At 36.6% G+C, this 19,912-nt stretch overlaps 1 long non-coding RNA gene across 1 annotated transcript; it reads right to left on the bottom strand.

The window, feature by feature from the left end:
- Nucleotides 1–461: 461 nt before the first annotated feature.
- LOC149203721 (uncharacterized) lies at nt 462–1,551 on the bottom strand. Its single transcript, XR_016253637.1, has 2 exons — nt 964–1,551; nt 462–850 (listed from the first exon to the last, which is right to left on the bottom strand). It is a non-coding gene; the product is annotated as an uncharacterized LOC149203721 (long non-coding RNA).
- Between the last annotated feature and the right edge of the window lie 18,361 nt (nt 1,552–19,912).

Here is a 19,912-nt window from a genome sequence, read left to right as displayed (position 1 = left end):
AAGAAATGAATGTGCTTGAGCTTCTCTATTTTAAATTGCATACGAACAATCTGAGCCTGTCTGAGCAGAGGTGCAGTTATGTTTTACTTAACTTTTCTTTCATGTGACATTGGAATGCATCATCATAGTAATTTCATAATATTTTGGAAATTTGATAGAGATAAACAAAATGTAGAGTTAGACTAATTAATTTAATTATTAAATTTTCAAAATATTTTGGAATCTGCGATCTACAGTAAAGCATGAACTTGAAAGATATACATGAACAAAAATAATTGTTTGATTTCCACAATTAACTTCACTTTTTTTTTTTTTCCAGAAAGAAAAGCGATATATTATATTGAGGCAATATATACAACATATTCTAAGAGAACAGAAGGAGGAATGGATCTCATGAAAAGAGACCACATCTGAGAACAGATATAAGAAAACAAATCAGATATAAGAAAACAAATCGCTGAGGGGCATACAATAAAAACATGGATCACCACATAGGATCACAAGATGAAAACCATTAGCACCAACATTGCCAAAATGTGCTTCAGATGACAAAAGACCAAAAGAAACCACATGTACAGAGAGGGGATCCCATAGCATCCGAATGGAAGCCCCCTAAAGCAGGCAGAGATCAATCCATGGCACAAAAATGAAACTTGAACGTCATACATACTGCAGCCTTCGACCTATCTTCGGATGGAAAGATAGAGAGCTGAGAAAGAAGACAGAACATATTTGAAGGAGCTGTTTGAATCTTCAAAGATTTTTGCATTTCTCCACTTCCAAAGACACCATATTGTGATGGGAAGGATTGGGCGCTTAGAAGCTTCTTGTCTTCCCCACCAGGCAAAAGCTGCATTAACAGAAATGAAATTGAGGTGAGGAAAAGAAAAATAAGAAGCTAAAGCTGCATTAACAGAAATGAAATTGAGGTGAGGAAAAGAAAAATAAGAAGCTAATTCATACCAGATTTGTTGGGAGACCGTGCATTTGAAGAACAAATGATAATTTGATTCCTCCTCCGCTTTGCATAACACGCATCTGCTGGGACCGTGCCAAGACCGCTTCCTCAAGTTTTCCCAAGTTAAATTCTTATTGTAAAAGACTAACCAAGAGAAGATAATCACTTTGAGGGGGCATCCAAGTTTCCACCAGAGCACCGGAAAAATCTGTCTAGCAGGCATAATTTTTTTGGATATGAGATCAGAGTAGATATCATTTACAGTCGCTCTGGAATGAGAGAGAGATAAAGACCACACCACATGATCATCAGACTCAGCCCGCTTCATGCCTCCTTGAACAAGAGCGATCTTAAAGTTATCCCAAAGAAGAGACAAGGCCTGAGGGAGGCCAATATCAGCTGCAGTCTTGAGCGTAGGAGAGAGCCCCCTCCACTCCTCAATAACCCTGTTCCAAGTAAAAATCCCCGATCTGTGAAGGAAAAAGAGAAGAGGAGCTGGAACCTGTAGATTACCCCTGAAACCAGCAAAGGAGTCGAAGCCGATGAAGATTTTCCTTCCAGAGAAGATCCTCCATTTGAGATTGTTAAGGAAGTATTTCTCAATTCTCCTGCAGTTTGACTCCAATGGAGCCAAACCTGAACCAGAACTCCAGGCTTCTTCCTTTTTGATACTTTTGGCGAATAATAGCACTCCATGGATTTGAATCAAAGATGCCTCTCCATAAGGATTTGCAGACGAGAGCTTTTCCAAATATCCTTACATCCATCAGACCCCAGCCCCCAAATTTTTTTGGCATAGATAAGTGATTCAATTTTGATAGATGGATTTTACCTCTTTCAGCTTTTGCCCCCCAAATAAAATTGGCGGAAATCCTGTTCATAGCCTGGATAATACTGGCCGGGAGCAGATAAAGGTGAGCCCAGTAGACCGACATCTGCATCAAGACTGTTTGAGTAAGGACGACTCTGCCACCCAAAGATAAAGATCTGTATTCCCATAGCGATATCTTACTAAAAAATCTTTCAACAAGCCATCTCCAATCATCTTTTGAATAAGCCTTTGCTTTTAGGTGAAAACCCAGATACTTGATACCTTCAGACAAAGGTCTAGAGTCGATTCCAAAGAGCTGGGAGATCCATGATGTCGTGATCTCGTCTGTTTGATTATGATACAGGATCGATTTGGCCTTGTTGATAGCAAGCCCAGAGGCCCTCTGAAAGCGGTCAAGAATAGACTTAATACACATCCAGGATGCTTTAGATAGCATAGCAAATAACAATACATCGTCTACAAACAGATTATGAGAAATATATATTTGTTTGCAGATCTTGACCGGAGCATAAGCTTTTTCCTCCACTGCGCGGTTGATGTGCAAGCTCAATGCATTTATGGCCAATATGAATAGGAGAGGCGACAGTGGACAGCCCTGCCGAAGGCCCCTTTCCGCCCGAAAGAAAGGAGAGGGAATGCCATTTACTAAAACAACATAGTTAACATTTTCGATACAAGCCATAATCCATCGAATAGGGCCAGGATTCAGACTGATTTTAACCAGGAGACTTTGCAAATATCCCCAGTCCAGAACATCATAATTAAATTTTAAAATATTTTAAGATCTATAATTTAGATTAAGAGACATTATTAGACTCGGAAAATTTTCACCATTAACAACCCGTGAGCTTTATCTCCATTATTTAATTCGCCAAATATTAAGCAATAAGACGGACATAAGCACTGTAAAATAATTGACCCCTATTAGTTCGTCTAATTGGGAATCAGCGATAAAGATACCCACAACAACACAATGTCAGAAGGAAATGCATTGAGACGTTGCTGGGCTTTGTAGATAGTGTCCATCCATCGCTTGCTTGCTGATCCCTAGGGTTATGCTTAGCACATTCCCCTGACATAGCAACGAGGCATTCTTATGTCATTACAGATTATCTGACAATTGGTTAAATTTTGTAATGGACATAAGTTGAGCAATAGCAACGCTTATGACTTTAATGAGATTGAATACACGATTTCAGGAAACTAGTATACATGGACTAGGATGGGCAAGTTGCTAGTAACAGACTGATTTTCCTGTCAAATACAACTAAATTTTTTCCAGAAACTGTCAAATTTGACTAGTGATTCAAATTTGAAATTCGTACCGGTCAAAACTATTACCAACTGTATGGAATCAGGACACCCACTCTCTACGGCCACTTTTCTCTGGACAGCTATTTTCATTTCATGCTTCCACTCCATGCTTGTTTTTTACGCTTGTCTTGTCATTTTTATTTACCATCGATTGTCGACTCTCGTTGCCGTCCATTCCCACCGACTGCCACCTTATGCTTCTCTATCGTCCCCCACTAACCAGTCCGCTGCACTTCCCGCTTGCCGGACGATGATACTTCCGCGTATATTTTCTGCGCTCTGACACCCACTGTCTGCTATCACTTTTCTATGGCCACTCACGGTTCACTGTTAATGTTTCTGGACACATTGTCTCTGACACCCACTGTTCACCGTCAATGTTTATTGACTCATAGCTCCACTTATTTTTGCAAAAGAGCGCTGACCTCATCGTATCAATTGTCTCATTGTATTTGTAATGAATGAGCAAATCGTGCTATCCGACTTGCTATTTGTTAGATTATAAAAGGACGATCAATCACTCACTGTTTTTGATATTTTTACAGTTAACTAGAATGCCACCAGCCAAAGCTAGTTCCAGATGTAGTTGAAATGTCTGAGTGTCAGTAAAGGATTGTCCATCTGGTTCCAGATATAGTTGAAATGTCTGTGTCAGTAAAGGATTCTCTTTGTGAATGATGGGGTTTTTACGGTACGATCTGAATTTTGAATTCTATGTTCAATTTGTCAATTTTTTTGGGAATTTTTGAAATCAGGCGGCCAGAGTGTATTATTTTATTTTATTTTCACAGTGGAAGAAGCTATATCATTAGTTGTCCAATCAAAGTAAGGACAGTCATTATGTTATTGGTTGTTGCAGACTCATAGCCTGCCTACCGACTCATTTTCTTTATTCAGAGGAAAAAAATTACTCTCTAATGATTAATAACTTTAAAAGCTTTTATTCTTAGGCCATTAATTTTGTTTTACGTTTTAAGAACACAAAAACACTCTTAACTAGAGAAAAGCAATTTTAAAACTTGAAAATTTATTAAAACAATTAAATTATATAAATTTAACAATTTTAATTCATAACTTATTAACCAGAGAATGGTGGTATATTATAACCCTTGTCCATTATTTATAATCTTATGACATGAGTTGGATAGTTATCTGTCTGACAAGGCACGCCCAGCAAACATGCATTCATTCCTGTGGCATGAAGATAAACATATGAATAAATAGATAACATTGAAAATATGTCTTAACGTGGCAGGTAAGCTCACGTTGAGGTGCCTTATACTTCTAGTAGCTGCCAAAAATACAGTCAAAACCAGAGTGACAATTCTTGGATTATAAATTCTTTAGATTGTAATTGTCAGAGTACCAGCAAACTTCTTACGTCTTGGGAGCCAATACTTGACAAATGGTACCACAGGGATTGACTGGTTTCTTTCTTAGTCAATTGACTCTCATGCCAATGACGAGAAAATCGTTTTAAAATTCCCACCTTTTTCCAAATATTATTTAAGAAACAAACCAAACAAAAAAACTAAATGTCGTTGAATCCACGCATGGAATCATAGTGGCTTAGCAATTCAACGCCATCCAGCTGCATCAGCTACTTTTCACTTCGTTGTTTGTTAGGTTGTTCACGAGGAGTCTACATATAACATATATTTGATGGTACTAAGATCCAATTGGTGTTAAGTTTGGCCTATTGTAATATTGTGGAGTGCGTAAAAATGTATTGGAGTGTTGAAGGATCATAACCGATACATGGTCAGGGTGAAAATGAGATCACTACTAAAGGAGCAAAGTCTAAAATGGAAAATCAATAAACATCCACCTTAGTCAACAAATAATGTGCCTTCACAGTTGATTAAAAAAAATATTAGGAGGATCTATAAATGAAGGATAACACCTAAGGTTTTTATGATGTAGAAGATTTCAAGGCAATGGACTTTCAAAATATTGATAATCTCTTGCATAGGAATGAAGAAACACAGACCCACTAACCATTCCCGAAGAGCAAGTTCACAGACCCACCAACCATTCCCAAGGAGCAAGTTCAAATCATCATCAGAGCATATATTTGAAATCGAGATCTAATTCTACGCCAAGCTCACGAACCACATAATACCCCTAACCACAACTCTTATTTTTCCTCTCACGAAATTAAAAGAAATGCTCCTATAGATCAATTGAGTATTTTGAAATATCCAAAGAAAAAAGGGGCAAAAAGCAATAATAGATTACTACAAGACCTAGGGGATTACTTGATGAATATAGGTAGAGTGTCACCAAAGGATGCCATCTTTCAACCCTCCATTCAACGCCATCAATGAAATTCATCTTGTGGAACACTAGGGTTCTTAATGGGAAATCTAAGAAAAGACACCTAAAAAATGAAATCCTTAAAGCACACCCTGACATCATGATGATTCAAGAAATGAAATGCTCTTCTGAGTCTTTGAACAAGCTTTTAAATAATGTCTAGAGAAATTGTGATTATTTAGTCCAGGAAGCCCAAGGAGCATTAGAATGTATTGCTATCACATAACACCCTTCCTCAGTTACTCTTTAGGATTCCTTTTCTCTGCCCAGAATCCTAACTGCTAATTTTCATCCCATTGGTTCAGCGATTTCAAGTTTCATTATCAATGTTTATGGCCCTGGTATTCTTGCTGACAATAAATTATTCCTTCAAAACCTCCAAAGAGCCTCAAAGCTTATAAGGGAAAAAATTTGGATTATAGGTGACTATTTTAACATGATAAAAAATATCAATGAAAAGAAAGGTGGGATTCATAGACTCGATAAAGAAATCCCCCTCTTTGTGAAATTTATTAATAACTCCAAACTCATAGATCTAAGCATACACAACAACTTAGAACAATAAGTGAGCAGGCACATCTCAAATAGCTTCAAGACTCGATAAATTCCTTGTAGCAGAGTCTCTTTATATTTTAGACACTAATTTTAAGGCTTCTATTCTCCCTTTCCATGGTTTGAATCACTGGCACATAGAACTCTATATGAATTAGATTGGTAGTCCTGGGAACAAGAAAAAAAATTCAAGGATTTTTTGTTACAACATCCTAATTTTCTCTCTAATGTAGAAAAATGGTGGAAAGAATCAAATCATTTTCCTGGGATCCTTACGTATTTCTTCCAACAACAGTAAAAATATCTCAAAATAAAAATCAAGAACTGGAATATTGAATATTTTGGTAACATCCACAAAGAAAAATTAAATCTAGAACAAGAGATGGTCACCATCCAACAAGCAATAATATCAAATGGCAAATATGAGGAATTGGAACATCAAGAAGTAGTCACTCACCTTCAACTGGAAGAAAGACTGAAGCAAGACGAAATCATCTGGAAACAAAATTCATGAGTACAATGGCTTAAGGAGGGAGAAAAAAACACTAAATTCTTCCACAGATCCATGATCAACCATAGGAAAAGTAATAGAATATCAAGCATCAAAACACCCAATCACCAAAAAATACAACTCCATGATGCAATATCCCAAAAGCTCATGAACCATTTCCAAGCCACATTCATGAAAGCAGTTTTGGACATAAGAACTTCTATTAGGAAAATAACATACTACATTCCCAAAATTATAACAAGGGAACATAATGATCTCCTTTTGAAGGAAATCACCATATACGAAGTGGAAGCAACTATTAGTTAGTTCAATTGTACTATAATTCTATTACATTTAATTCATCAATTTAGGTTGGTAAACTTATGAAGTGTACAACAAAGTATATGCATGGATTAATTCTAATTTTTGTATCTATGGACAAGTTTCAACATGTTGCTTAAGGTTCTTTCCTAAACAAGTAACACAAGGCTCAATCCTTGTGATCCAACTTTTAAGCTATGCAAATATCAATAGTAAAATAATGTCGGGACACATTTCGACAAGTGGCTGAGGGTTCTTGCCTAAAAAAGTGACACAAAGCTCAATCCATGTGCTCCAATAGAACTACTTTATATTTTATGAAATTGATCGTATAACTCAAACAAATGCCACAATATACTCAAGGTTTTTGCACAATAAAAATAACACAAGGCTCAATATTCATATTAAAGTAATTGATCAATTTGAAAATAATTGTGAGCCAACTATTTTGATTAAGTACAAAAATATTGAAAACTAGCAACTCTAAGAATGATATTTTAAACTGCAACCTTTTCTATTCTATGGAAATGATATAAAACATAAATTTTCTATGTGAAGAAAACAATGGCAATGTGCATCCTTGTAAGGGGCCCTTATGTTTCGTAGCACATGATTAAGAGAAAATCATAACTTCTAAAGTGATAATTATTTTTTTAAATCAAATCATGGACAAAGCTTTTGAGCATAAAAAAGATAATCAACTACATATAGTACTAGCAAAATATTCACATTTCTCTCACTTAAGTTTCCATCACAGTCTTTCTTTGGTATTTATACAAAATGAAACACAACCTATTATGAGAGTCTTTCTCATAGATTTATGATTCAACAAATTAGATTGATTTGTGGTTAGAATGAATGATCTCCTCCTTGATTTGATGGACAATTCGAATCCATTCTTCTGCTATTGCATTTGTTGGACGCGACATGAAATTTGACAAAATAGGGTTCAAATAATCAAGCAAATCTCTCATATCCTTCACTTTTTTAGGAAACTATCTGCATGGAGTCTAAATTGACTCGTTTAAAAAAAACCCATGTTTTAGTTTTCTGAGATCTATCTTCATTTTATAATAAATTGTGTTGCAAAATTAGTTCCTCAAAATTGATGGAAATCTTTGACCAAAATCTTGATAAAATGCTAGAGGATCATGCGCACAACCTAGGTGAGCTTTGAGAAACATAAGTCCATATTGGGGGTCCTAATAACAAAACCCATGTTCCCAATTTTCTTCTAGAACTATGCGTATATCTCGATCATGGAGGTGGCTATCGAAACTAGCTTCAAACTGGTAAACTATCGTTAGTAAAATCAAAGTATAATCCTAATTAATTCCTAAAAAATAAAGGAAATACATGATAATTAACCACTTGAGCATTAGATATGTATCATGATGTTTTTACAGGAAATTGTGGTAAATTGAGTGATCAATGGGTGAAGGAATGACACATATGGCTAAATGAATGATTGTAAATGATGGTAAAATGATGACAGATCACTGACCCAACAAAAACTATTATGGAAATTCTTAAATGCAAGTCCCCAGGTCTCGACAGATTTACCACCAATTTCTCCTAGGCTTGCTGGAAAATTCTAGGGTATGATGTTTAGAAAGTAGTAGAAGACTCTTGACACTCCTCCTTTATCTTAATAGCCCTTGATGCTACCTTTATATCTCTTATTCCTAAAAATCCCATGTTGATTCTCCTTTAGATTTCAAGCTTATTTCCTTATGTAATGTTATCTATAAAATCATCTCCAAAGTTATTGCAAAATGACTAAAACCCATTCTCCCCTCACTTATCTCTCGTGAGTAAAATGGTTATGTGGAAGGAAGATAAATTTTGGATAGCATAATATTAGCCCATGAACAAATTCACTCACTTAGTTCTAATTAGTCTCCAAGTATTCTCATCAAACTTGATATCTCAAGCATTTGACAAATTGACCTGGCAATTTATTTTTCACATGCTCACTACTTTTGGGTTTGTAGAAAGATGGATTCATTGGGTTCTCACCCTCATTTCCAAAAAAAATATTCTCCATCCTAGTTAATCAGTCTCCCTCTCGCACTTTTATCCCCTCACGGGGTAGTAAGCAAGGAGACCCCATTTCCCCTTACATCTTTCTCCTCATGGCTGAAAGGCTAGGCAGATCTATCAACTTGACCCTAGAACTTGTCCTACTAAAAGGTCTTCCTCTTGGTTCCCATGACCTCTCTTCTTCAAAACAATAGTTCGTGGACAATACTCTTCTCTTGGGCAAACCCACTGTCAAAGAATCCACTACCCTTAAAAACATTCTTCGATACTTCTCTAATGCTTCGGGAACCTCCATTAACATGGAAAAATCTCAAATCTTCTTTTTTAATACCCCAATAGCTATCCAAATTCACATATCTCATTTACTTGGTTTTCAAAGGAGCTCTCTTCCATCCAAATACCTAGGAGCCTCTTTAATCAACAATCCTCTTAGACAAAAGGTATGAGAAAATCAATTTGAACTCAAACTTTCTTGTTGGACTTTTAGACAAGTTAATCTAGCCACTCGCTTGATCTTGCTCAAATATGTCTTTTTATCTCTCCCCACCTATCTTATCTTAGCAACGGTATCCCCCAAAGGCATCCTAAACAAGATAAAAAAATATTCAACACAATTTCCTTTAGGGTAGTGTTAAAAGAGACTGAAAATGGGCTCTAGTTGCATGGGAAAAGTTATGGCATTCGAAAGAAGGAGACCTTGGTCTCTGTAATCCTGATATAATCAACAAAGACTTGTGTGATAAAAATTGATGGAGACGGATCAAAATATTTGAGGATTTATGGAGCAAAATGTGGAAACACAAGTATTCCCCTAATACCCATGAATCTTAGCTCATCAACATGACAGGAAACATTAGGGGTTTTCATATATGGAATGCTTCTTGGAGAAACAACGATATTTTTAGGGAGCATAGTTCATGGGAAATAAAAAATGGGAACAATGCACTATTTTGGGATGACTCGTGGGATCAATGGCCAAAAGTAGCTCAGAATGAACAAATATACCCAACCAAGGTCTCCCTCATCTCTAGTATCCAAATATTAGTTGCGCATTATTGGGATTCATCCCCTTGTACTTCCCAATGGTACAACTAGAAGTCATGCTAGGAATGGACTAAACCCCTCTCCCAAAATGAAAGCATAATTATGAAGCAAGAGTTAGCAAACAAAAGAATTATGGTTCAAGAGGAAAATGGCATAAAATATGGAATCTCAAACACTAGTCGAAAATCACTCTTTTTATGTGGATTATATTATGAAACAAAATTTTGACATGGGATAAGCTTTGATGTCATGTTTTTTAGGACCCCTCAATTTGTCTTCTCTATTTATCCAATTTATCTTCTCTACTTCTATATGGGAACACCTTGCTATGCTCTTTTAACAGACTGGTAGAGTACAAAATAATGTGCTCTCCAATCTAAAATTCTAGCACGATTCCCCTTTTACTAATGTCATTGTCAACATAGCATGGAAACTCAACCCAATATTCATCCAATGGGATATTTGAAAGGAGCATAACAAATGAACATTTAAGAATATCAGCCCCCCCACAAACTGTTTTTGGAAAGTTCTCCTAAATAAAATAAGGGAAACAATTTCCTCTCTTCCTTGGCCCTCCAAATATTGGGAATGAAATCAATGTGAAAAATTCATTCTAACAAAGATGTTTCTCCCCCATTGCTTATGGTAGACTCCATCTATCCCTAATTTCTTCCCTTCCAACCCTTCCTTGTAGTTCCCCCTATTGAGGACTTCATCAAACTTAACTTCGATGGGGCCTCAAAAGGAAATCCAGGTCAAGCCATTTATGGTGGAGTCTTTTGTAATGCTAATGGGAAAATTATACATGTTTATGTAGGTGCCATAGGCCTCAACACTAATAATGTTGTTGAAATCTAGGCACTAGAGCAGGATCTCTCAATTTCTATCTACAAACAATTTCACAAGCTCATTATTGAAGGAGATTCCAAGACCATTATCAATATCTTCCACAAAATCCAATGTGGATCAAATCCTTCCAAAGTATTTAAGAGTTGGAGGTTGGAAGCTTGAATAGGTAATACTGCAAAACTCTTGACAAAAATCATAGCTCCCTTCCTCTCTCATTTATGTAGAGAAGGAAACAAACTACTTGATAAGCTAGCCAATTTTGATCTCAGCATAAGAACTCATCCCCTTGACTTGGATTGGAGTGAGGACATTCCATAATCCATTCAAACTCATTGCCAAGATCTGGTTATGAAGGACCTTATTCCCCCAAGGAGGGTGTCAAGGAGCGAGCATTCCCCCCCACCTGTCCTAGCCTTTATATGATGCTAGCTCACATGAAAGGGGGTTGTGACTCCCACTATACTTGGCACACTGCATGTGCTTCAATCACTTCATTGATCATGGCTCAAATCTGGCATAAGGTTAAACTCCATTTAAATATTGTAGGTCGTATAGGGAAGTATAAGAGGACTTAGCAGGAGAATTCTATCATATTGACAGAGTTGGAGAAAAAAATTGACAGTATGGACTGCAAGCTAACCATTCTAGACAGGAGATCAATCAACATCACATTCTCCTCGGATAAGGGTAGTGACCAGTCAACATGCATGCTTTCAGATTTTTCCCAATAGTTGTTATGGCTCACTGGTTTTTTGCTTGCAGCACTAGTAGTGTTTTTTGTCTTCACTTGTCAATGTATGTCAATGACTGGCAAAACCACCCTATTTTTATAAGTTTCTATTTACAAGATTCTCTAATTAGACAAGGTCTTAGCAATCCAAAGACTCTCAACTTATGTTACTAGTTTGGTTTCCCTTTGGGAAAACCATTACCCGGAAATTTTTGGCCTATGTAGTCCTCATTTAATGTAATGCAAAGTGCCAAACTTAAAAAAACAAAAAAAAAAAACAAAAACATCTCCCTCACACTATGTTGTAAGGCACCTCTCGAAACAATAAATATACAATAATTGTTAATTGTGAATGTAACAAAATATAAATACAATGTTTAAGATAGAGTACTCTAAGTATGCAACAATCTCACCTTAAAAATATAGATTTTTCCAGCAAGTTTTAGGAAAAATCCAATTGAAATTTCTGGAAATCCATGTTACAACTATCAAACTATAGAATTTTAGGTGCCCTAGGGATTTTTAGGGTGTTGAATCTATTTCTACCTTCAAAATCTAGATTGAGACACTTCTAAATCTAGATTTTACAAAATAAAAAATATGTTAAAAAATTACCATAAGAAAAAATTATCACCTCTACAAATTATATCATTTAAAATATATATATATATATATATATATATATATATATATATATATATGAAAATTTAACTAAATATTATTATACCATAAAGCTAATTTAAACCATGAATATTATTTTTAAATTTGAACATTGATTTTTTTTAAAAGTGATTTGTTTCGATTCATTATATTTAAAACATAATATACATGGAAGAAGAAAAAATTACAAATTACAAATATTTTTTTTATATTTTTTATTATAAATTTAAAATTATATATATATAATAAAATTTAATTTTTTAATATTTTTTAATTTTAAATAATCATTAAAAAATAATAAAAACAAAAAAATACTATTATATATATAAATTTGAATATTAAAGTAGTTAATTCACATAACATATAAATAAATATGTTCTAAACATTTAAAAACTACATAATCATTCGTTTTGAAATTAAATAATTAATTTAAAATTATAGTTATTATTTTTTTTGTCCATCAAGTTGTTTGTGATTCTCCAAGCTTGGCATGTGGCTTGAGGAGCTGCTACCCAGGGTTTCAGGCCCACAAGATGAGTCGGGCACGCTCACATGTGTGGTGGGCTCTTGAACTCGGTTATATGTGACGGTCAAACGAATTTGGTCAAACACGACCGAGTTAAGTTGGGCACGCCCATGTGCAACATGTGCCCGTACTACTTGACTTGGGCAGACATGCGATGAGAGTGCGTCAGTTAAAGGCAACAGGCGGGTGCGTGCCCATAGCAGTGGGTGATATCGTCGAGCATGTTAGAGTCATATAGTGATAGGATTCATAATTTTAAATTGGCCGAGGTTAAGTCTTGTAATATTGTACATACCTTTGCTTTTTGCAAATGCTTTTCAGATTAAAATTAAAAAATGTAAAAAGAGTATATCCTAAAAGAAATATCCAAGGACAAAAAGAATAAGAAAAGATAAAAAAAATGAAAAAAATATGAACCCCAAACAAAAACAGATCATGAAAGTGTGCAAGTCCAAGTGCCACTACTCTTTACTTTACTGTCTAAAAATAAATGGTTGTGTGAAGCTTGTCATACATGCCACAACCCATGATAGTCAAATTGTTTAATCTTGACTACTTCATGCTTTGAATTTCATGTTTATAGTTAGAGAATAAAGATCTAGCCAAATAGTTTAATCTTGGCAGATCAGTAGATAGGTAGAGAAATAAAAGGAGCTCATCAGTTTAATCTGAGCCCTTGGAAGATATAAGGTTAGAAGTAGATAGTTTGTTTCATAAAAGAAAAAGGAAAGAAAAGGTTTTGCTAGCTTAAGTGCACCCAACAAAGTGAAAAAAATGTTAGGGTAGGTAAAAGGGTAAGTAGAAGAAAGGTTGCAGAAATACAAGCTATTTGAGGCATAAGCACATCTATCATGTTTAATCATGTGTTTCAGTGTGTAGGAGCAGTTATGAAAGAAAAAGGATGCTCATAAGTTCATTTGGTTAACTTCCCCCATTCCATTTCACCCCTCACTACATACTTAACTAATTTCCCCTTTTACCACTTCATTTCTTATGTAAACCCCTTTTCCCTTCATTTTTACCCTTCCCCCTTGGTTTCACACATTCCCTAGCAAATTACCATCTAAATTCATTCCCCTACCCAAAAAACCCCTTTTTCCCTAGTGTGAAACCCTTTTCCCATGCAAAAATCATTTTTCCTTTATTAATTTCCCTAAAAACCCAATAAAACCTCTTATCCTAACTATTGTCCCCCCCTGTATTACTTTACTAACCCTGCAAATTCACTTTTCCCTGTTACACTCCATAAACCCGCATTACTTTATTAACCCCGCATTTATCCATTGATTAATTATACTTAGGGTAATTAATCCACGGGCCCTGCTAATATCCGCCCTCATCTCCCGCCGTTCATCTCCGCCACGCGATGGGCATTGGATCTTGCACTCCTAGATCCTATGGCCCTTGCCCATATCGCGACTGTTCATCTCCCTACATTTACCGGCCTGAGAGCACGCAATATGGGCGGTATTGTTCGGGCCCCCTTGGGTTATGTGGCAGCACCGCGTTAAGTCACATGCTCTCGTGAAAATACCACCCATCACTCAAAAGCGGTGCGATGGCTCCCTAAACCGCCTCCTTGCCCAACGCGAAAACCATCCACTGTTCATAAAACACTTTCCCCGTCAATTTTACACCATTGCCGGTTAAAAGGCCGTAGACCCCCATTTTCACCCTTTTTCGCTTATTTTCTCTGCGAAAATGTTCTAATCTCTCCTACACCCCTGAGCTTCTACAACCAGTTCCGACCACCAATTGCATCCCGAACACATTCTGGAAGCCCTTTTCAGCACTCCAGTGCATGACTGAAGCCACAAAACCCTCTGCAGCCACCATTCAAAACCAGTTTGCAACTTGAACCATAAATTCTAGGTATTTCGACACAGAACCAGAACAACCCTCTCAAATTCAAAAGTATATAGTAAATTCAAACATTAAAGTAATGGAAATTAATAAATTTCCATTGAATTGAGAGTATTTCCCCTCAAATACCGAAACCCCTATCCTGCAAACTGCCAATACCCTATCCCTAAACCAGACATAGTCAACACTTCATTTTCACAAGCTCTATAAGCCCAATTCCCATATTTTATCACAAAGATGGCTACCCCGACCTCTTTGGATGTCAAATTGGTCTCAACCCCTCACCTGGACATTGACCATTTGGCCCTGGCAGACAGGGATTTCCAAATTAAAGACACAACCACTCTAGGCCACCTTTTGAGAATCCACTGCTGGGCTAAGGATAGGTTCCTAAACCATGTTGATGACATCAACCTTTGGGAATCCAATTTTCCCAAGTATACATTCCCAAAAGTTCACCCATTCCCAGACATAGTACATTTTTGTCATGCCTGTTATGTTCCAAGCCATAGGGCTATTGAGGCACCAAACCATGAGTTATTATTCACCATTACAGCTAAATCCATCAACCAGATGCTGCAAATCCAGCCTAGTCCTAATCTGACTCCTTTGTCCATTGGAAACCTGTTGGACTTGTACATCACACTGGACCCAGTTAAAATCAAACAAATTTTCTAGAATTTCATCATTGAGGAAAGACATACTCCTACAAACATTCCACCCTATGATGCCACTATTTTTTAAGAGACTGGTAGGAGAATAATTAGCATGCTCTCATGCATCCTAGGATACACATCAGATGAGCATGTGGATTAGGTCATCATGGATTTCTTGTCTATTTTTACTCCAGGGAAGCCTCCTCCTATTATGTATGATTATGCCCAATTCATTGCAGAGATAATGCATGAACAATTCACTAGACTGCCCACTGAAAGAGTCTTCAAATACTCTTTAGTGTTGTTTCATATGTTCTTGTATTACCAGACAGATAAGTTCCCTTTGAGGATCTAGAAATTGGACACCAAGGGAAAGGAGAAATCAGTCATCTACTGGACACCCTTGGTCCCCAAGTTTTCCGCATCATTCACCTACAAAGATTTCATAGACTCTTTTGTGTATCCAGTCATGAACATGCTGACTTTTAAGACTCAGCCTAGAATCAACCCAGAGATCAAGAGAGTACTGCAATTGGCCAAGAACAACAAGGTGGGAGATTGGTACTTGTACCAAAACCACACTAAGATCAAGAATTATGGTTGTGAGCTATACCCCTACAAGCTGCCCAAATACCTCCCTATGAGGATATTTTATCTTGAGTACTTCAGGCAAATCATCAGCTCAGATGAGATCCACTTCCTAGCTTAAAGGAAGAAAACCCAGTTCAAAGTGAAGAACCAAATGGGCCCATTTATTTGCAACAATAAAGAGGTTGAACCAGAGACCGACAGGTTACTTCAACTAATGAAATTCAGAAACAATTTCATCTAGCACTATAACCCGCATGGGGTCATAAACAAGCTCAAACTCAAGGTCAAGTTGGGAGCATACATCCACCACCCAAGGCCTGACATTGAACAGTTTGCTAACTAGGATGAGTGGGTGGAGAACACCTTGATTGACATGGACGTCACTGTTGTGGATATAGAGAACACACTTATTGATTTGGAGAGACAATTTGATCATAACTCTTTCCTACAGGTTTATGAACAAGGAGGGCCAAAGAACATTCCTCCTATCATACAGACTCCACTAAATGAGGAGAAGAATCCTAAGAGGAGTAGGGATGAGGCATCTAGCTCACCCACGGAGACTACTAATGAGCTGATTGAGCCAAGCAAGAGGCCCAAGTTGAATCCTGTCTTGAACAGGAGGATAACGTTGCATTAGAAGAAATGATTGACACTGAGGCGATGGGACAGAAAGGTAAAGAAGTAGCTGCATCAGAGGAAACACAACAACCATCAACCTCCAACACACAGATGATAGGTAGACAGCCGAGTATGGAGATCTCTTCCTATGTCAGGCCAACTGATAAGGAAAACGACATAAAAGACAAATTTAAAGAGATAAAGATGAGGAATGAGAGACTGAAGGCAGAGACATATGCCCAATACCTCAAGCTCAAACCACCAAACCGCACTAGACTGCTGTCAACATTTGACATCAAAGAAGGAAACATACAAGTCTCATTCTTGCAGCCCACTGTACACCAACACAAGACCTCAACAGATTACAAGAAGACAAATTTTGAGGTCTTGGCCAAGGATGTCCATCCCATTGATCAGATAGAATTTCACAAGCAGGCTAGAGAAATGATCTACTCCACCCTCACAGCAAAGGCCATGGCTGCTTACAAGCTGCAGGATTCATTAGACAATATAACAACTCAATTCAAGCTAGATAAAGCCTCTTCACAAGCTAAAGACACTAGGATGAAGTCCTTAGAGGACTTGGTTATTGAAATGGGCCATGACCCAAGTGATGTTAAGGCCATAAAGAAATTGATTAAAAATAAGAATGAGGACATAGTATCCCTCAAGAAACATCTCAAGTTCCCTCATTTGCAGCGCCCACAAACAAAAGAAGTCCTAGAAAGCCAGACCAATCATGAGAAAATGATGGACTTAGTGTTGCAACTGAATGACTAGTTAAAGGAGATGGAGAAGGAGTTGGATAGGTTGATCCAGCTCAAACAAGATAGTATTGATAAAGCTCTTGCAACTATCATTTCTACAGTGACCACAACTGTACCTTCTACTTTAGCAACAACATTAGCTCCCACCGCTCCAATGGCCACTGCACTACTGACATCTGCATAGACTACATCAGCAATAGGATCAACAGCAATAGCCTCCACAAGTGATGAAGCAAACAAGCTAGTCAAAGCAATGGAAGAAATTTCCATTCAAACCAATAAGATGATCAAACTTAAGGAGAAATTCACCAACCTGGAGACAAATTGCAAACTTGCCCAGATCATGCATAAAGAAGAACAACAAAAGGCTATAAGGATGAATGAAAGGATAAAAAGCCAGGAGAAAGAATTGACATTGAGTGAGCCTATAGGTAAGGCTAAAGAGCAACTGTGGGCCAATATTATTGACTCTGTCAATGATATTTGGCCATCCATCCAGGTCATTTTTTAACAGATTGATTTAATAAAGTCAGCTACAGAAGCCATTGAAAGGGTTAAAGCATAACTTGGAGATATGCTAGAGGAAGTTGCAAGAATCATCCACTTCTTAAACTCCAAGAATAATTATCAACTGCAAGAACTGGAGATACCTGACAGGACAGGTACAATTTTGGAAGTCAGAAAATCCCTCACTAAGAGGAATTTGATGTTAAATTTAGAAGATAAGTGTCAAAACATGCAACTAGTCATTGATAGGTTCATGGCTAAGTTCAAAATTTTGAAGGAAAAGGGATTACCTAATCCCTTAGTAATAAATGACAAGTTAATGACATGGGTAGATTACAACAAGATCAGGGAAGTGGGCAGGGAACAGGTAATCACTTCATCCATGAAGGGTATGTCAACAGGTAAAGTGTTGTACCAAAATTTTGAAAACTTGTTTTACCTCCAGCATGAGGTAAAACACTTGTTTATTAATAAGCCCACTTTTGAAAATATACAGAGGCAGATGAGATATACAGAAAAATGCTCAATATCCAATTACCAGATGAGTAAATATGGGAAAAACTCAATGATTTACTGTAGTAAATACACAGTAAAATATAAATGTATAGTAAAAAGTAAAACAACAAAGTAAAAGGATATTGACAGGTCAGCAAGGTTAAAGTGTATCAGGTGAAAGAGTATCAGGTGAAAGGTTAAAGTAAAACAGAACATCTAGCGTGAAGACCAAATAGCCAAGCAGCATAAAGGGAAAAAGATCAAAGAGCAAGCTAGCAGAACCTAAATAACAAGGACATCAAGCAGCAGTTCAATCGTTGTCTCTATCTTCTTGCAAGAAGATATTTCTTTTTTCCTAGATTAGTTCTGAATGTAGTTTGAGATATTTTGTAATTCCTTTTGTATAAATACTTCATAATTCAAAGTATTAGGGTGGATTATTTTACATTTGTAGAGTTATTTTGATCTTAAACCTAAGGGTGATTGTACCATTTTCAAGTCAACAGACTGGAGCAAGTAATAAAAGAATTTCGCTACAGGATTCATGAGATGAGCCATTTGCAATGAAGTATCTTCTTTGTGTGATTTTGTTACCTTCTTATGTGTTTCATAATCTTAAATGTGTTCTAAATTTGAATGAATTAACTGGAGATATCACTCAGAATTTGTTTAAGTACACTATGTTTTGCATAGTTAGTCATTTACATGTTTTCCTCTGATACCCGGATTTGAGAACCCTTAATTGCTCTCCCATCCCAGTTGATTTCTTTCATTCCTTCCAGAGTTCAGCCTAGGGAACCCTTAATTTCTCCCTGGATCTGATTTGAAACCATTCCACCATTTAGCCTTTGAGATCTGCAGTAACTCATCTATCTTGCCCTGTAGACACTGTTTTTAGAACTGAATCCAGTCTTGTTTGTTTGACATTAGACTCCATAGCCCAATGGTAGAAGCAAACCTATGTTCATCTAAGTAAAGTGATCCCACCAACTGATTTCAAAACAAAACCCAAGTGCAAGCAATAGCTAGCCTAAAATCATCTTAACTAAAACAAAGCTAAATTATAAAGAGAGAGCCCTCTCTGAGTATCAGGAAGGCTAGGTCCTGATATCTAAAAGTGGTTTGTGGTTACCTTTGACTTTTCTTTCTTCATTAACTTCAAAAGAAATATCAGAGTGATAACATTTCTAGCGACCATACTGGGTACACTTCGATCCTCAGTCTCATAAAACTTTAAGGAAACTTAAAATTTCATCTTTAGCCTCTTAAGGTCATTTTATAAAAGTTAATATTCAAAAATTTCATAAAAACAATTAAAAAAGTTAAAATTTTGGCTGCTAAGAGGATTCACTATACCAGGGCAAACCCAGATCCAAACCCTGCAACTATAGTTGATGACCTAGACAAAATTCTAAGAACCCAAAACAACAAAAACTCAAGAAAGTTGTAGCCGGTTAATCAGAGTCAATTCACTCCCTGAGGAGTTGTCAACTTTAGAGGACATCCCTTTTGATTTGTCATTTGACCTCTCATTATTTAGAAGTAAATCTGAGAATGCAATCAATGAAAAAGTCTTAGACCCTGAGTTTGTTAAACTCATTGAATCAAAAAGGATTATTCATTCATATTTAGATCAATTTGTCGTAGAGAAATTTGACAAGATAGAAGCTTGGGCCTCAAAATTGATAAGTAATTTAGGTGATTCTTACCTTCAACAATATGTTGAAACAACTGCCCTTACTACTGCTACCCCTAAAGTTTTTGCACAAACTTCACT

This window comes from Pinus tabuliformis, chromosome 2_1 (assembly GCF_031772625.1).
Source record: "Pinus tabuliformis cultivar Carrire ecotype Pingquan chromosome 2_1, CPIR1, whole genome shotgun sequence".
In the NCBI taxonomy this organism is placed as follows: domain Eukaryota; kingdom Viridiplantae; phylum Streptophyta; class Pinopsida; order Pinales; family Pinaceae; genus Pinus; species Pinus tabuliformis.
Note: the sequence above shows the minus strand (reverse complement) of the source record. Positions and strands in the feature narration are given on the sequence as shown.